The sequence below is a fragment of the Rhinolophus hipposideros genome, assembly GCF_964194185.1.
Source record: "Rhinolophus hipposideros genome assembly, chromosome: 12".
Lineage (NCBI taxonomy): Eukaryota > Metazoa > Chordata > Mammalia > Chiroptera > Rhinolophidae > Rhinolophus > Rhinolophus hipposideros.
Window position 1 is genome coordinate 25,177,630 of NC_138058.1, and position 15,676 is coordinate 25,193,305.

At 33.1% G+C, this 15,676-nt stretch overlaps 1 protein-coding gene across 2 annotated transcripts in view; it reads left to right on the forward strand.

Moving 5' to 3' along the window:
- EXOC6B (exocyst complex component 6B) overlaps positions 1–15,676 on the forward strand; it is a 583,153-nt gene that overhangs the window by 134,522 nt on the left and 432,955 nt on the right. The window lies entirely within an intron of this gene.

Here is a 15,676-nt window from a genome sequence, read left to right on the forward strand (position 1 = left end):
TACTAAACACATTATTGTGCATTGGACAATTTAGTTAAATTGGCACTGTCTACCTTCTAGGCCTTTGGAAGCTAAAACTGGTAAACACTGTTGGTTTAATATTGTTTTTCAGTCAGTTGCGCAACTTTTTCAGAGATATGAATCGTTACTATTGGAGAAATATAAATGGTTGAAATAAATGGGCATTTGTATAGATGCACCTTGTATTAATGTATGTATGAATGTGAAAAGTTAAGAATCTTGAAAGTTCAGATAGCACTTGGTCCAACTTCATTAATTAACAAAATACTTTGTACAAGACATGGGACTCTGGATTTGAAAGAATATTGAAGGTGGGGAGCTTGATCATCTGTAAAAAACAGAACTACCTTAACTATAGAGCAAGACCTGAGAGAAATCTCAGAAGAATGGTGTCATTTGAAGGGAGATTGGGAATATGCTTGATTGGCAGAGGTATGAAGGACCAAACTGGGAGATAGGGTCGTGGGAGAAGTGGGACTTCCTAGTGAAATTCACTGAAATAAAGAAATCACAGATTCATAAAATGAAAGAGGTGAAAGAAACTTTTAAAGTCATATAATCTAACATTTCTGCCAATGCAAAAGTCCTGCAGTATTACTTCTAATTGAAGGGAATGTTAACAAACTCTTTTATTCGGTCAATAACTGAGTATTGAGTATCTGCTGTGCATCAGACACTGTACTGTTAATGCAGTGGATACAACTGTAGATCTTGAGAGTTAGTGCAAGGACTTACATTTCAGTTAAAAAGAATCTATTGCAGGATTTTAGATCCCTTCCGGCATCTAAGACTAGATCACTTTTTTTGACCCTTTGGATACCTCACTCTCACTGCTGCGTAGAATATAGACAGAGGGTGAAAGTGGCATAAGAAGACCAGGTAGGAGGCCAGTTTAACAATACAGGCACGAGAGGACTGTAGCTTAGACCGGGCTACAGTGGTGGAGATGTTGAAAAGGATGATACTCTGGATTTAGTATATTTTGAGTATAGAATCACTACGTGGATTAAGTGGGTTGTAGGATAAAGAGAGATCAAGAATGACTCCAAGGCTTTGGTTTGAGTGGTGTAAAGAATGGAATTGCTCTTTACCAAGAAGAATGAGTGTGGAGTAGGTTTTGATGGGGGAAAAGGGGCGGGGAGAGGGAGTCAAGCGTGTGATTAGGGATATGTTATGTTTGAGATGCCTATAAGACACCCCATAGAGATGTTGGCGAGAGTGATGGCATTTATGAGTCTGGGGTTTGGGGAAAGGCCTTAAGCTGGTCATATAATGTTGACACTCATCATAGAACTGGATGGAGTCGCCTAAAGAGTGGCGTGTAATCAAAGAAGAGGTCCAAGGAGTAAGCACAGGAACTTCTCCAGCATTTAGAGGCTGAGGAAAGGAGGTGTAGCCAGCAAAACAGATTAAGCATAGCATTGAATAAAGAAATAGGAGAGCCAGAGAGAGAGGTGTTTCAGGTTCTTCTATATGAAGGTTTTCAGCATGAGGAGAAGAGCAAGTTCCTGCAAAGAAAGATCTTTGGGCAAATAATAATACCATATTACAAAGGGTTTTGAATGCCATTTTGAGGAATTGGGGCTTTTTCCTGTCAGCACTATCAGATGTGTGGGAACAGAAGTGGAACATGATGAGTTTGTGTTTTAGGCAGTCTTCCTGGTAAGTAGTGTGATAGCCAGATTCAACAAAAAGGGATCTAACTGAGAGACTAGTATAAAATCTCACGAGAGAGATGATTAGTTTAATGTACTAGTGCAACTGCGTCAGACCCAATGCTGCCTTTTTATAAAGAATATTTGTAATGCCACTTTACAATGCTGAAATAAAATTCATAGATAATATAACCTACCTATATATATAATTCAAAAACTAATATACTATCCTAACTGTAGTAGAAAGGAGAAATAAATGAAAAATGACTTACAATAAAATATTATTGTAACATAAAAGTTGTATTATGATACAATTTATTGACTTGGAAAGTATTGTCATTATAACCCATTCTGATATGCATGAATGAATCTGAAGCAGGCACCATTTAAGACTGGTGCTGTATAATATAATTCCTAAAACAAAAACAAAAACAAAAACAAGTGGGTCCAGAAAATAGACCTGAGCCATTGTCTTTTAAAAAATGTTTATTAAGTAGCTTACCCCACTGGGGCTCTTACTAGACATTTCCCCATTTGGTCTCTTCTGATACTCCACCCCTAAGGGAATAATTAGTGATTGGAAACCCAGTGTTTATAAAACGGGGTAGGAGGTACTACTGTGGTGGACTCAGGTCTTCCCTCTGGGAGGGGACCTTTGCTTCAGGGACAGGGGTCTTGTTTTATCCCCACAATCTGAAGCTACCTGCCTTCTTAGGTAGCTTTTGGTTGTATTTTGTTTTAGTAAAATATTACAAATTCTGGACATATATGTAAAAGAATTGCTCAAGATTTGTATCAGATATGCGTTTATAGGTATTGAAAGAATAAAACAGAAAAATTCCATAGATAAAAATATTATGTATTTCTATCCCAAAATGCTTGAAGACATAATGGAATATATTGAAAATGTAGTGAAATAGTCAGATCGCTGTTACTCTTCCATATAATGCAGACTCCTACCAACACTCTGTATTTGCATTTTAAATACCATAAGCAGTGCTTACCTTCTGGATTAGTGAACAACTCTTTGTAAAGTTGTTCATAGTTCAGAACATAGTTTTCTCTCAATTTACATGGTCATTACATTTCTGAAAGTTCAGTGTATATTAAAGCTGTGCAGAAGCCTTAAGTTATGGGTTCACATAACTAATTACAGACAGTTATTTGGCTTACACAAATGTGCATTGGGGCACCAGACAGTTGAGAATGATGTGGGATATTTCTTCCTTTTGCAGGACTACCCCACACATTTCAGGATGTCTGGCATCCCAGCCCTGCCTAATAACTTCAGTAGTGCCTGGCTACCTACCAAATATTGTGATAACCAAAACTCCTCCCCAGATTTCTTAAATGTCTCCCCTGCCCGAGACACACACACACACACACACACACACACACACGCACACGCACGCACACATACACACACACACGAGATCCCTAGTTTAAGGCATAATAGCATGCCTGATAGCTTTGTTTCTGGTGCTTCTCATTTTAAAGAACTTTGAGGAGAAACCTATTGTGGATTATAGTGTCATGTTGGAACTTTTTATGAATCATCATGAAATGATACTGTTTGGTTTTGTGTTTCTATAATTGTATAGATGTACATTTAAATAGTTTGTGATCCCAGTGGTACTGACATATTTATTTTAGTGTTTATTCCTCATCTTTTTTGGAGCTCTGAATTATATAAAAACAAATAGATGAAAATGGTACCCACTCCCTTTATAAATCAGAATCATTTCTTTGACTTTGTTTCTCTCTCTTCTTTTATAAAAAATTGAATGGCCTTTATTAGCTTAGATTACAGTTACATTTGGGTAAGGGAGGCTTGGCAATGAACCTTCCACATGTTGCTTGAGCATTGTGAGAATTTCTTGGCCACTTATAGTACTTGGAAATTTTGGTTGCTGCATTGTTCTTTGTGACTATTGTTTCCAGGATTTATAACTATTTTCCCGTATTTGCATAATGGTGGCTTTTTTTCTCCTTTTAAAATATTAACAATCTTTATTTTTTAGAGCAGTTTTAGGTTTACTGAAAATTTGAGCAGAAAGTACAGAGAGTTCTTATATACCCCTTCAGGACTTTCATTAATGTGGTACATTTTTTATAATGGATGAGCCAGAATTGATACATTATTATTAACCAAAGTCCACAGTTTACATTAGGACCACTCTTTATGTAATATATTCTATGGATTTGATAACAATATAAGTAACAAATATATACAATAACAAACATATAATGGTATGTATCCACCATTAAGTGGACCATAGAGAATAGTTACACTGCCATACAATGCCTTGTGTTCTACCTACTCACTCCTCTTCCACTCCCTTGTTTAACCTCTGGCATTGATATTTTTACAGCCTCCATAGTTTTGCCTTTTCTATAATGTTATATACTTGGAATCATAAGCTATAAATTTTCCTGTAAGTATTGCTTTTTCCGCATCACACAAATTTTGGTAAGTAGTAGTTTTGTTTTTATTTAGTATGAAATATTTTTCAGTTTCTCATGAGACTTTCTCTTTGGACCCATTTGTTATTTAGAAGTGTGTTTTTTAATCTTCGATTATTTTTGGATTTTCCAGCTATCTTTCTGTTGATGTCTAAAACTCCCTCGCACACTTCTTTTATAATCCTCTCCCCACCCCAACTCCTGACAACCACCAGTCTGTTCTTCATCTGTGTAGTTTTGTCTCATTAGAATGTCATATAAAAGGTACACATGTGTATACTTTTGAGACTGGCTTATTGCATTTAGCATAATGCCTTTGATAGTCATCCAAATTGTCACATGTTTATTGCTGAGTATCATTCCATTGTATGGATGTATCACAACTTGTTGATCCAACCAGCTGTAGAAGGGATTTGAGTTGTATTCAGTTTTTTAATAGAGCTGATGTAAACAGTTGTGTACAGAATTTTGTGTGATAGGTAGAAGTTTTCATTTATCTAGGATAAATACCTTGTTGTGCAATTGCTGGATTATAGCGTCGGTATATATTTAACTTGTTAAGAAATGGCCAAACTGTTTTCAGAATGCCCCACCAGCAATGTCTGAGAGTTCAATTGCTCTCCATCCTCCAAGCACTTGGAATTGTCAGCTTTTTTCCCTGTAAGTCTGAAATGTGTAGTCATATGTTATCATGGTTTTAATTCACCTGTTCATACTGGCTAATGATCTTGAGCATTTTTTCATGCCATCCAGGTATTCTTTTTGGTGAAGTGTCTGGTCAAATATTTTGCGTATTTTTCAATTGAATTGTTTGTTTATTTATTTTGAATTTTGGGAGATCTTTATATATTCTAGATACAAGACCTTTGTCAAACCTGGAATTTGCAGACTTCTTCTCCCAGTATGTAGCTTGTTTTAAAGTTTTTTTAATAGTATCTTTTATACAGCAAAAGTTTTTAATATTGATATTCAGTTTATCAGCTTTAAAAAATGGGTCATGATTTCAGTATCATGTCTAAGAACTCTTTGCCTAATCCTAGACCATGAAGATTTTCTTCTGTAAAACATTTGATGGCTTTATGTTTTATAATTAGTATTGTGATCTATTTTTATTTAATTTTTGTGTAAGTTATAAGGTTAAGTTGAAAGTCTTTTATTGTTGTTGTTTTTGTATATGGATGTCCAGTTGTTCCAATACTAGTTGATAAAAAAGCCATCTTTTCTCCATTGAATTGTTTTTACACCTTTGTCAAAAATCAAATGGCCATACTGTGTGAGCCTGTTTATATCATTTCTCTTTCATTGATGTATATGTCTTTCCCTTCACCAATAATAAACTGTAGCTTTAAAGTAAGTCTTAAAATCTGTTAGTATAATTCCTCCCACTTTATTCTTCTATTTTCAAAATTAAAAAAAAATATTCTAGTTCCTTTGCCTTTTTATATAGTTTTAGAATCAGCTTGTCTACATCTACAAAAAATCTTGCTGGGATTTTAATTTTTAATTCATTGAATCTATGGTTCAATCTGGGGAGAAATGACATCTTTTTTGGTTCTTCTAATCCATGAATATGGTGGTCTCTCCATTTATTTAGATCTCCTTTGATTTTTGTTCATCAGCATTTTGTAGTTTTTAGCATATAGATCCTGATGTTTTGTTAGATGTATAACAATTATTTCCTATTTCTTTTAAGCTGTTGTAAATGATATTAATCTTCTTGGTTTCCAATTGTTTACTGATATTTATAAAAGTACAGTTGATATTTATGTGTTGACCTTATGTCCTGCAAGCTTGCCAAACTCACTTATTTGTTATAGAGGACTTTTTTTTTTTTTAAAGATTCTTTGATATTTTTCTAAGTAGGTAATTGTGTCATCAGTGAATAGCATCAGTTTTAATATTTTCTCTCTGGTCTGTATGCCTTTAACTTTTCATTCTTGTCTGATTGTATTGACTAGGTATTTTTCAGTTCTGTGGGGCTTTTTTTTTTTTTTTTTTTTAAATCATTCAGCTAGAAAGCTGGGGTTTTTACTCAGCTTTGCTGTGGATTTCTCCAGCTGCCTCTTCATCCTGAGCCAAACAGTGGGAAGACAAAGAGAAAGGAAAAAGCACTGGGATTTGGCCCTATCCTTTCAGAACCATGGCTTCACTGTTCAGAGGGAAAGTTTCCTCTCCCTTTTTAGCTCTTAGGGGCTCCCATTAGTGAACATGCCACTGTTGCTTGGAGATTGCTTTATAGGCTGTGGTGGGATGGAGAAAAGGAAGAGAAAAAGGGTGAGGTACTTCTGTATTCTTTGAACATTAGGTTGTCCCTTTCCTGTTCCTTGAGCCAAAACCAAAGGACTGTTCCTGGAGCTTCATTGCCCATGTCCAGGTTTTTGGTACTTGGAGTTCAGGCTAGGACATACCAGAAGAACAACAGTAACAAAAAAAGTACATTTACTGTCAGTTTTGTGGCATTTCAAATTCCGGTCTTTGCTCCCAGTCAGCCTGCTATTTATGTTTCAAAGTTTTCAAATAGCTACTCCATGCCGTCTGTCCAGATTTTATGGCTATATTCAGTGGCAGAGATAGGTTTAAGTATGCTTGCTGCATTTTACCTGGAACTGGAATCCACTAATGGAATTTTACGGAGATTGAAAATAAGCCATCTCTGTTCTGTGTATACTAAGTAATCAAGAATGAATGAGCTCATGATTTTGCCATAATTATAATTGAAAATATTCTGTGATAGAGCAATTAATATGCAAATGTATCGATGGAGACAAAGTTGTTGGGAGGCATTGAATCAGGATAACATTTGTACACTGCTCCTGAAGGGAAAATCATGGATACCATAGATAATTCTTCTTTATCTGTGCCAATAGAAAGAGCTCCATTTCTATAATTTTTTTAAATTAGTGAAAGAGAATAGAAAAAGGCTGGTTTTCCTAAGGCTGAGAAAGGAGAGTGTTTTTTGAATACCAGTCTACAAATGTCACTGGAAATACTTGCAATAGTATGTTTATTGTCAACTATATTCAGGATAATTAGACAATTACAGGCTTTATTTCTTTCAGCTTCTTGATTAGGTAAGTCAGAATTTTTAAGAATTAGGATAGCACTTCCTAACTTCAGACTGAGTTTTGATAGTCAATCCTTCACTCTTAGTCTAAAAAAAGTTTACTAAAAGGAGAGAGTGAGATAAAGTAGTAACAGGGACTGTTGTACCAGTTTATGCTGTAATTCCTTATTTTGGATTTTATCCAGACTGATCTAAATGGGATAGATCTTTCGCTGTTTTCGGATTGCGCGGCCCTTTTGTAATTTTGTAAGCTAAGGCTTTTAAGGGTTTAACATTACAAATACCTTAGGTTCATTGGAATATGTAGAACAAATGTGAATCAAACACAAAAATGATTCTTTCAAGAATTTTATTTATTGACGTGGTGGCAACATCTGCACTGTTTACAGTAGACAGCTAAATGGGATTTTGGGTATGTTGAGAAGTTGACAGCTTTTGGGTCCTGAACAAAATACTGTCTTTTGTGGGATAAAAGAAGAAAAGATGTGTTCTTGAAATGATTATTTATAAATTATTTGAAATCTTGTTCTGCTTCCAGCTCAGGAGGCATTTGCCAGCACTGTGGTCACTGCAATCGTGAAATTTTGGAAGCAAGAAAAACCTCACAGAAGTCTGTTTGCATGTGAATAACAATCTAAAGAACCCAGTGTAGGCTTGGAGAAATAAAATATAGTTATGCACACAATTCTTTCACCTTTTCTCTTATGGTAAAATAATTAGGAATTGGAATAGAAAAATTATAGGAATTCAGTGAAAATGGAATGATGTTTAGGTAGAAAGGATTTTGCTTGTTAGGCAGTGAGTCAGAGGTTAGGAATCACTTGATTGAAGGATGAAGATTCCATCGAGGGGTATTGCTTTTGTTGTGACTTTGTCTTCTTCAGATGGGAGGATAATATTCCGTTTTCGATTGTTCTTTGGAATTCAGGCTATAGTCAAAAGACCGCATTATTTTCATATTGTATATTGATTTGTTTATTGATTTATTGTATGTTTCTTCTTACTTCCAAAAGTAATTTGAGTTTCTTCTGGGAAGAGACATAAACCTACAAATACTCGGATTAAATGAACTGTAATATAGTCATGAAAATGATGGTGGATGGGAGGCATAACTAAAAGGAAGAGGGAATAATTGTACCAGGAAACCAATCTATAGAATGTGACTGTATTCCTGGATATAATATTTGAATTTTCTATCAGCCAAAGTTAAAAAAGACAGGATGGGTTGTATGAATGCAAAGCTATCCCCACCCGCCATCACCACCCCCACCCAAGATAACTCTTAATTATGGAGAGGGGAGGTTTACACAATAACTATGGTAAAAAGTAATGAAATTATACTAGTGAAAAAATGAAAATAACTCTCAATTAAAAAAAACCCCACACTTATTAGAAAGTAGTTTTACATTTCTTAATCTCTCTCACTTGCTAACAAGAATTGTAACCATCAAATGGCCAGTCACATAGGAAAGGAAAGCAGAAGGTGCTTAGGCTTCAGGACCACCATTTCATGGCTATGAAGGTAGAGGAATTAGAGGATGGCGGACATTGCAGCTGGACTGAGTCTTTGCTCCTCCTTGAACCCATTATAATATTTGGGGGGTGGAAAAAAAGAGCTCAGCCATGAACTGACAACCATTACAAATTGTTCAAACAGACAGAAATATTTGGTGCACTTTGCCATCAATAAATAGTTGTTTTGTTCCTCCTAAATTACTGAACTTTTAAAAATTTTAAGTTGATTTTATACTTTTATTAAAACTAGTTTTGCTTTTACTATGATATGTAATTATCTTTGATTTCTTCCCTCTCCTGCTCCTTCCCTCCAGTCATCTCAGGTTATACTGATCCTTTAAAGGTCAAGGATAAATGGGGATCTACGTTGGTTCCTTGAAGAAGTTTTTGTGTGACCTTCAGTATATTTTTATAGAGAAACTTAGAATTAAGAGCTGGATTGGATAGTTAACCCGTTCTTTGGACTTTATTTTTCACTACCTGTTGTCTTATTTAAGTAAGACATATTTTTCAAATGACAAAATACTTGTTTAATACAGGACATTTGGGAAATAAATTAACTAAGAATGGCATATAATTAGTATTTACGGGTGATCACCGGTAATAAGTTTGGTAAGTGTTCGTATGATTTGTTTTTTACATATCCAGCTTTTAAAATCTAGTAATATAAATATATTGTGAACATTTTAAAATGTAAGAACATATTCTTCAATAATAATACAAGCTAGTATTTATTTAGGGTTTTATTTCTCTCTTGTGTAAAATTATTTTGGTGGGCTCTCCAAGAATAATACAATGACTGTATTTCACAAAATCATCAGAGACCCACCTGTCATTGCTCTCACTTCAAGGTCCAACATGATTATCTGAGTTCCATTTGCCCTTGCCATATTCCAGGCAGGAGGAGAATTGTTAAAAAAAAAAATAAAAAAGAAAAGGCCTAATGTTGAATAGTCCTGGTAATATGGTTAAGTAGTTAATAAAATAGATAATTGATGATGTCTTGTTATTTAAAAAATATATAACAGGTTATAAAATAAAATGTATATATATTTATATCTGTATGTATACAGTTATGTTTGTGTGCATACACACTAAAAATGTCTGGAAGGACATACATGAAAATTATAGTAGTAGTCATCTCTGGATGGCAGTTTTATGGATTCAAATTAAAAAAAAATAGTTGTGTGATGCACATCTTTGAATGAAAATGTTTTACTTTTACCAGTAGTGGACAAGTGTGTCTTTTTATCCATACTGTTGGCAGCCTTGTTTTTTTAAATAAACTTTTTCTGATATAAAAAGGAAAAATTGATATCTTATTGTTTTGATTTGCAATGTTTTTACCATTTTAGTCTTCTTTTGTAAAATGCCCCCTTTTGTCACTTGCATTGATGTGTAGGAGTTTTAGTTTTATGTAATCTTATCTGATTAGGCTTTTGTTTTGTTTTCTGTTATGAAATCTCCATTCCAGTACTACTGTGTTTCCCTGAAAATAAGACCTAGCTGGACCATTAGCTCTAATGCTTCTTTTGGAGCAAAAATGAATATAAGACCTGGTATTATATTATATTATATTACATTATATTATATATTATATTACAATGTTAGTAAAATAAGACCGGGTGTTATATTCATTTTTGCTCAAAAAGACGCATTAGAGCTGATTGTCTGGCTAGGTCTTTTCTTCGGGGAAACGCGGTAGTTAGTCTTTTTTATTTTCTTACAGTATGGTTCTTTTAGTATAAGATAGAAACCTGATATTGTATATTTTCACCAAAGATTATTCATTTATCCCATTAGTTAATCTTTTTCTTACTGATTTGAAATGCTACCTTTATAAACTCAGGCTGTTTTTAGACTTTCTATTCTATTCATTTTTTTCCTTCTGTCTGTTGCACACTGTTTTAACTGTCATCACTTGATAGTATATTTTAATATCTGATATTTCAGTTTCTCTCTTGTTCTTCAATTCAAATGATTTTTGGACCTTTTATCTATTTATTACTTCATTTCCAAAATTTCTTTAGAAAAATGTCATGTTGCATAAGAACTTTGTTAAAATTTTGAAAATAATTACATTATATTTCCTAATTTAATTTGTGGATGAATTGACATGTTTACAATAAAGGAATGACATGCAGGAACATGATATGTATCTTCATTTATTATGGTCTTTTTTATGTCTGTTAAGTTTTATAGACCAAAGCATGATCAGAAAATAGAAAAGTTTAAACTGGGAGCCTTTGCAAAATATCTCATCTCAGGCATGGTTAACTAATTCAATATTACTAAATTAGAAAAGCACTTAATACATAAAAATGAAATTTGTAATTTTGGCCATCATGCTTTCAACAATTATTTTGAATCTGTTATGTATTTCAGGGCTCATTCCTAGGCTTTGGATACTGGAGTTTCTCCATGTTTGGGTTTTTATTTTGATTAGTTTTGTGTTTGATTGGAGTGTGTCTTTGAATGCTTTTTAAGTAAGTTTACATGGAATAGAATATACATGGATGAAAATCTTTTGGACCTCTTGTATATCTGAAGAATTTTTTTCCAATTTTTCTTCTCTAACAAATAACAATGTTCTTGAATAGAGAATTCTTATGTCACATGTTTTAACCCCCCTCAGAATGTATGTATTTTCCTCTATTATCTTCTTGCATTTATGGTAGGAGTCTGATACCTGCTTGATTTTTCCTTTTAGCTTGCCTGTAAAAAAAATCTATAAAGTGAAAGAATTAAAAAAACCCTTGATAGTTTTGAATAAGTTAGAATACAGTTATTAATAATATGTGCTGGTATTTTTTTTGTTGACCTTTATATTCCCTAGTTAATGAGCTAAGTGATCATAGTGCCAATTATTTCTGGTAAATGTCACTGATCCTAGCAGTGCTTTGTATAGAATTCTTACTAAAACCTATTTACTTAATTATTTGAATCATTGATCTAGTAATTCTGGACACAGTATGTATCCCATGTGAATATGAAAACCAGATTTGTTCTCCTAAGGAAAATGATTAGCTGAAGTATGGTTAATTTGTGACAGACTTGTAGAAGTAGGATTTAGATTTAGACTTGGTTTTACACAGGCTACCAATGTTCAAAAGATAAATATATTTGTAAGTAAGAAGAATGAATTAATTCTTCATTACTGTGTATATGGTGTTTATTTTCAATCAATAGTCCTGTCTTTTTCTTGCAAAGTATTTAAGATAATTCATGTAGAATAAAACTCAAGAAAACAAGTTCAGCTTGTTCTCTGCTTAATTAAACTATAAAATACAGCCTGCTAACTTGTTGAGAGATTTTGTTGGCTGGAACATTTGTGGTAATCTTGATGTGTAGGTAATAACAGCTGTTGGGCATTAAATTTGGGGACTTTGAATTTAACGTAATCCTAGCATAAAGTTGTGTGGTCAAGAAAGGGTAAAAAAAGGGGGGAGGATGGAGGGGAAGGGGAGAGAGAGAGAGAGAGAGAAGAGAGAGAGAGAGAGAGAGAGAGAGAGAGAGAGAGAGAGAGAGAGAGAGAGAGAGAGAGAGAGAGAGAGAGGGATTATCCACCCTCTATGTTTAGTATGTAAACATTTCATGTATTCAGAAAGGATCAAAAGACACTTGGCTGTTTAATTTACATCTCTGGAGAAGTCCAAAATATCAAGACAAAACCAGACTTAAACTTTATATGTCAGTTTTAAAATCTAGTCTCTCCCTCTTCCCAAGTAATATAAATTTCTTTTGGGTTTTTCTTGGTTAACCCACTTAATCATAAATCTGAGAAAAATTAGGAAAATTACCTCAGGATTTGAGATATCTATATCTATAGCTATATTTATAGATATATATAGATATATAGATATATATCTCTATATATGCTTTTTGTGAATAAGATAAGACTTGCTTGAGACAGTTGTTAAAGATTTCTATGTAGATTCAAACCTGGAAGAAAATCTAACGTCTAAAAGTGTGTTTTTAATTTAAATTAAATGCAGGATATTGTGCAGTGATATACTATCAAAGAAGTACAACGTAATTCTTTTCAAAAATTTAAACCAGTGTGCTTTCACATTTTGGATGCTATTAATTCTTAAGTTTAATTTAGATCCATTTCTAGCAATGCTATAGTCATTGCTTAGGGAAGCTTGGTACATCCCATAGAAATCTCTCTCTCTCTAGAAATATCTCTCTCTATATAGAAATATCTATATATATAGAAATATCTATCTATTTATATTTGATAAAGCCTCTGCTAAATGTTTGGCTCAAATGTTAGGTACCAAATTAATAACTTTTCTCAGCCAATTAATATTTCCTTCTTTACATATTCAGGATTTGGGGTGAAACTAGATGATTTTTAAGTTTCTTTCAATTCAGTTTCTGTTGAAAGACATTGCTCTAACATACTGCTCTCTAGAAAATGGCAAAATGACTATAAAAGAATATTTTTCCTTTTTTAAGTGGAATTATATATTAAATGTTTTATAATGATAAATTATTACATTACATAATTATTAAATTATAAATATAAATTATATATACATAATATATGAGTATATATAAATAAGCCATATGTATGTGTGTATGTGATGTGTGTGTGTGTGTGTATATGGCTTATTTTTATGGAATTTTTTTGCTCAGACAGCTAAGCAATAGACTAATTAGATTGTTTTATAGCAACAAAAAGAAAATTTCTGTCATTAGGTCATTGTTGATAATTGCCAAGTTTCACTTGATTAATCAGGGAAAATGATAGGAAGAATACTTTTTATTTAGAAACTGTTATGTGGTGTTAATAGCTAGAAGAAGTAACATTTTGGTGAGTGATTTGAGTTATTGTTGAAGCTACTATGACAAATTGTTTTTGATGTGGTTTGCACTGTGGCAATAAAATGTATTGAAAAGGTAGGATGTGTGAGTTTCAGCACAAAAGTTAATCAGCTTTACCTATCCATAAACTAGTTAACACATTTAATTTCCCTTAGTTTTTTAACTTTAGTATTTTGTGGAATAAGGCTACCAAGGAGTTGGCAATGGTACTACAGTTATTGGTTAGTTTTGTTACTGACCTGAATAAGTGTAAATATGATATCACATTTAAGATGCTGGGAGCTGTCTCACTGGATAATAGGATTTGGGTTTAGTATAAAGTCACGCAAATTAGAAAGACGTGTAGATGCAAACTTAATACTGAGTAGGTATAAACTATAAGGAAGATACAAATTCAATGGCTTATTAAAAGACAATTTCATTGTAACTAAAAAGGATTTTTTATGGAATACAAATCCTTAATATTACAAAATAACACAATGTACTCTTTATCATTATCACCATTTAACATTTAATGAAAATTAGTGCAATAAAAGAAGAATGTGAAATGAGTTGTGCAAAAAATAGAGGAGCAGAATTATTTTTAGTTGCAATGTCATGTCATTTATTGAATAAGCCCAAGAACATCAATTGGAAAATGATTTTAACTAATAAGATTTAGTGACTATATACAAATATATAAAACTCAATTATTAACCATATGCAAGAAATAACAAATAGATAAAATGGGAAAAAAGATCCTATATATAAAAGCACTGAAAACAACTACATGTTCTCTAACATATGTATATTTTCTAGGAATAAGTAAAACATAATTAAACAATTAAGTTAAATTAACAAACTAACAAAGAAGATGCAAGATCAGTGTGAAGAAGAGAAAAAAACATTATTAAGGGACATAAAATAAGACTTTAATAAATGAAGAAACCATGTTGATGGATTGTAAATCATAATTCAACATAGTTATAATGAAGTTGACAATGAAATGATATTCTTTTGGATAAAATTGAAAGTGATTCCAGAATTCACTTGATGGAGTAACTACAACCATATTACTATGAATAATGATGTGTGGCTTTTGTGGTGTGTATTTGTGATTTGGTGCTCACATATGAAAAAATATAAAGCTATAATATACAGTAATGACAGAGCAACATACTAGAAGAGAAAGAACCTAAAGAAACCCTAGTACATACAAGAAGTTGATACATGATAGAGGCGGCATTTTAAATCACTCTTAGAAGACTAAGGGGTTCACTGCGGCACACAAACACTACAAGTGGGTTAAAGACATAAATGTAAAAAACCATCGAAGTATTAGACACTGTGTTTGACTATTAATCTTGGATTTCTAAACATGCTACCAGAAGAAGCATAACAATGTCTGGGAAAAGTTTGGTAAATTTCATTATAAAATCAAAAACCTGTGTCTTATTTATCAAAATGAAAAGTTGAAAGGCAAATCACAGACTGGGAGAAAATATTTCATATCCGATAAAGGACTTGTTCCAAAATATACAAAGACCTCTTAAAACTCAACAACCCAGTTGAAAAGTGGGCAAGAGGTCTGAACAGACACCTCACCAGAGGAAGATATTAACATGAAAATTAACACATGAAAAGATGCTGTATATCTTATATCATTAGGGAATTGCAAATTAAGACAACAATGCGATACCACTGTGTACCTATTAAGATGGCTAAAACCCAAAACACTGACAACACCAAATGCTGTTGAGGATATGAAGCAACAGGAACTTTCATTCATTGTGGGTGGGAATGCAAAATGGCACAGTCACTTTGGAAGACAGCTTGGCAGTTTCTCATAAAGCTAAACATACTCTTACGATAAGATCCAGCCATCAGGCTCCTATATATTTACCACATGAGTCAAAAAATTGAGTTCCCACGTGGAAACCTGCATACAAATATTTATAGCAGCCTTATGCATCGTTGCCAAAATTTGTAAGCAACCAAATTTAGCAGGTGAATAAATAAACTATGGTACATCCAGACAATAAAATACTATTTAACACTGAAAAGAAATGAACTGTGAAGCCATATAAAGACATGGAGGAACCTTAAATGCATGGGAATGAAGCCAATCTGGAAAGGCTACATTACAGTA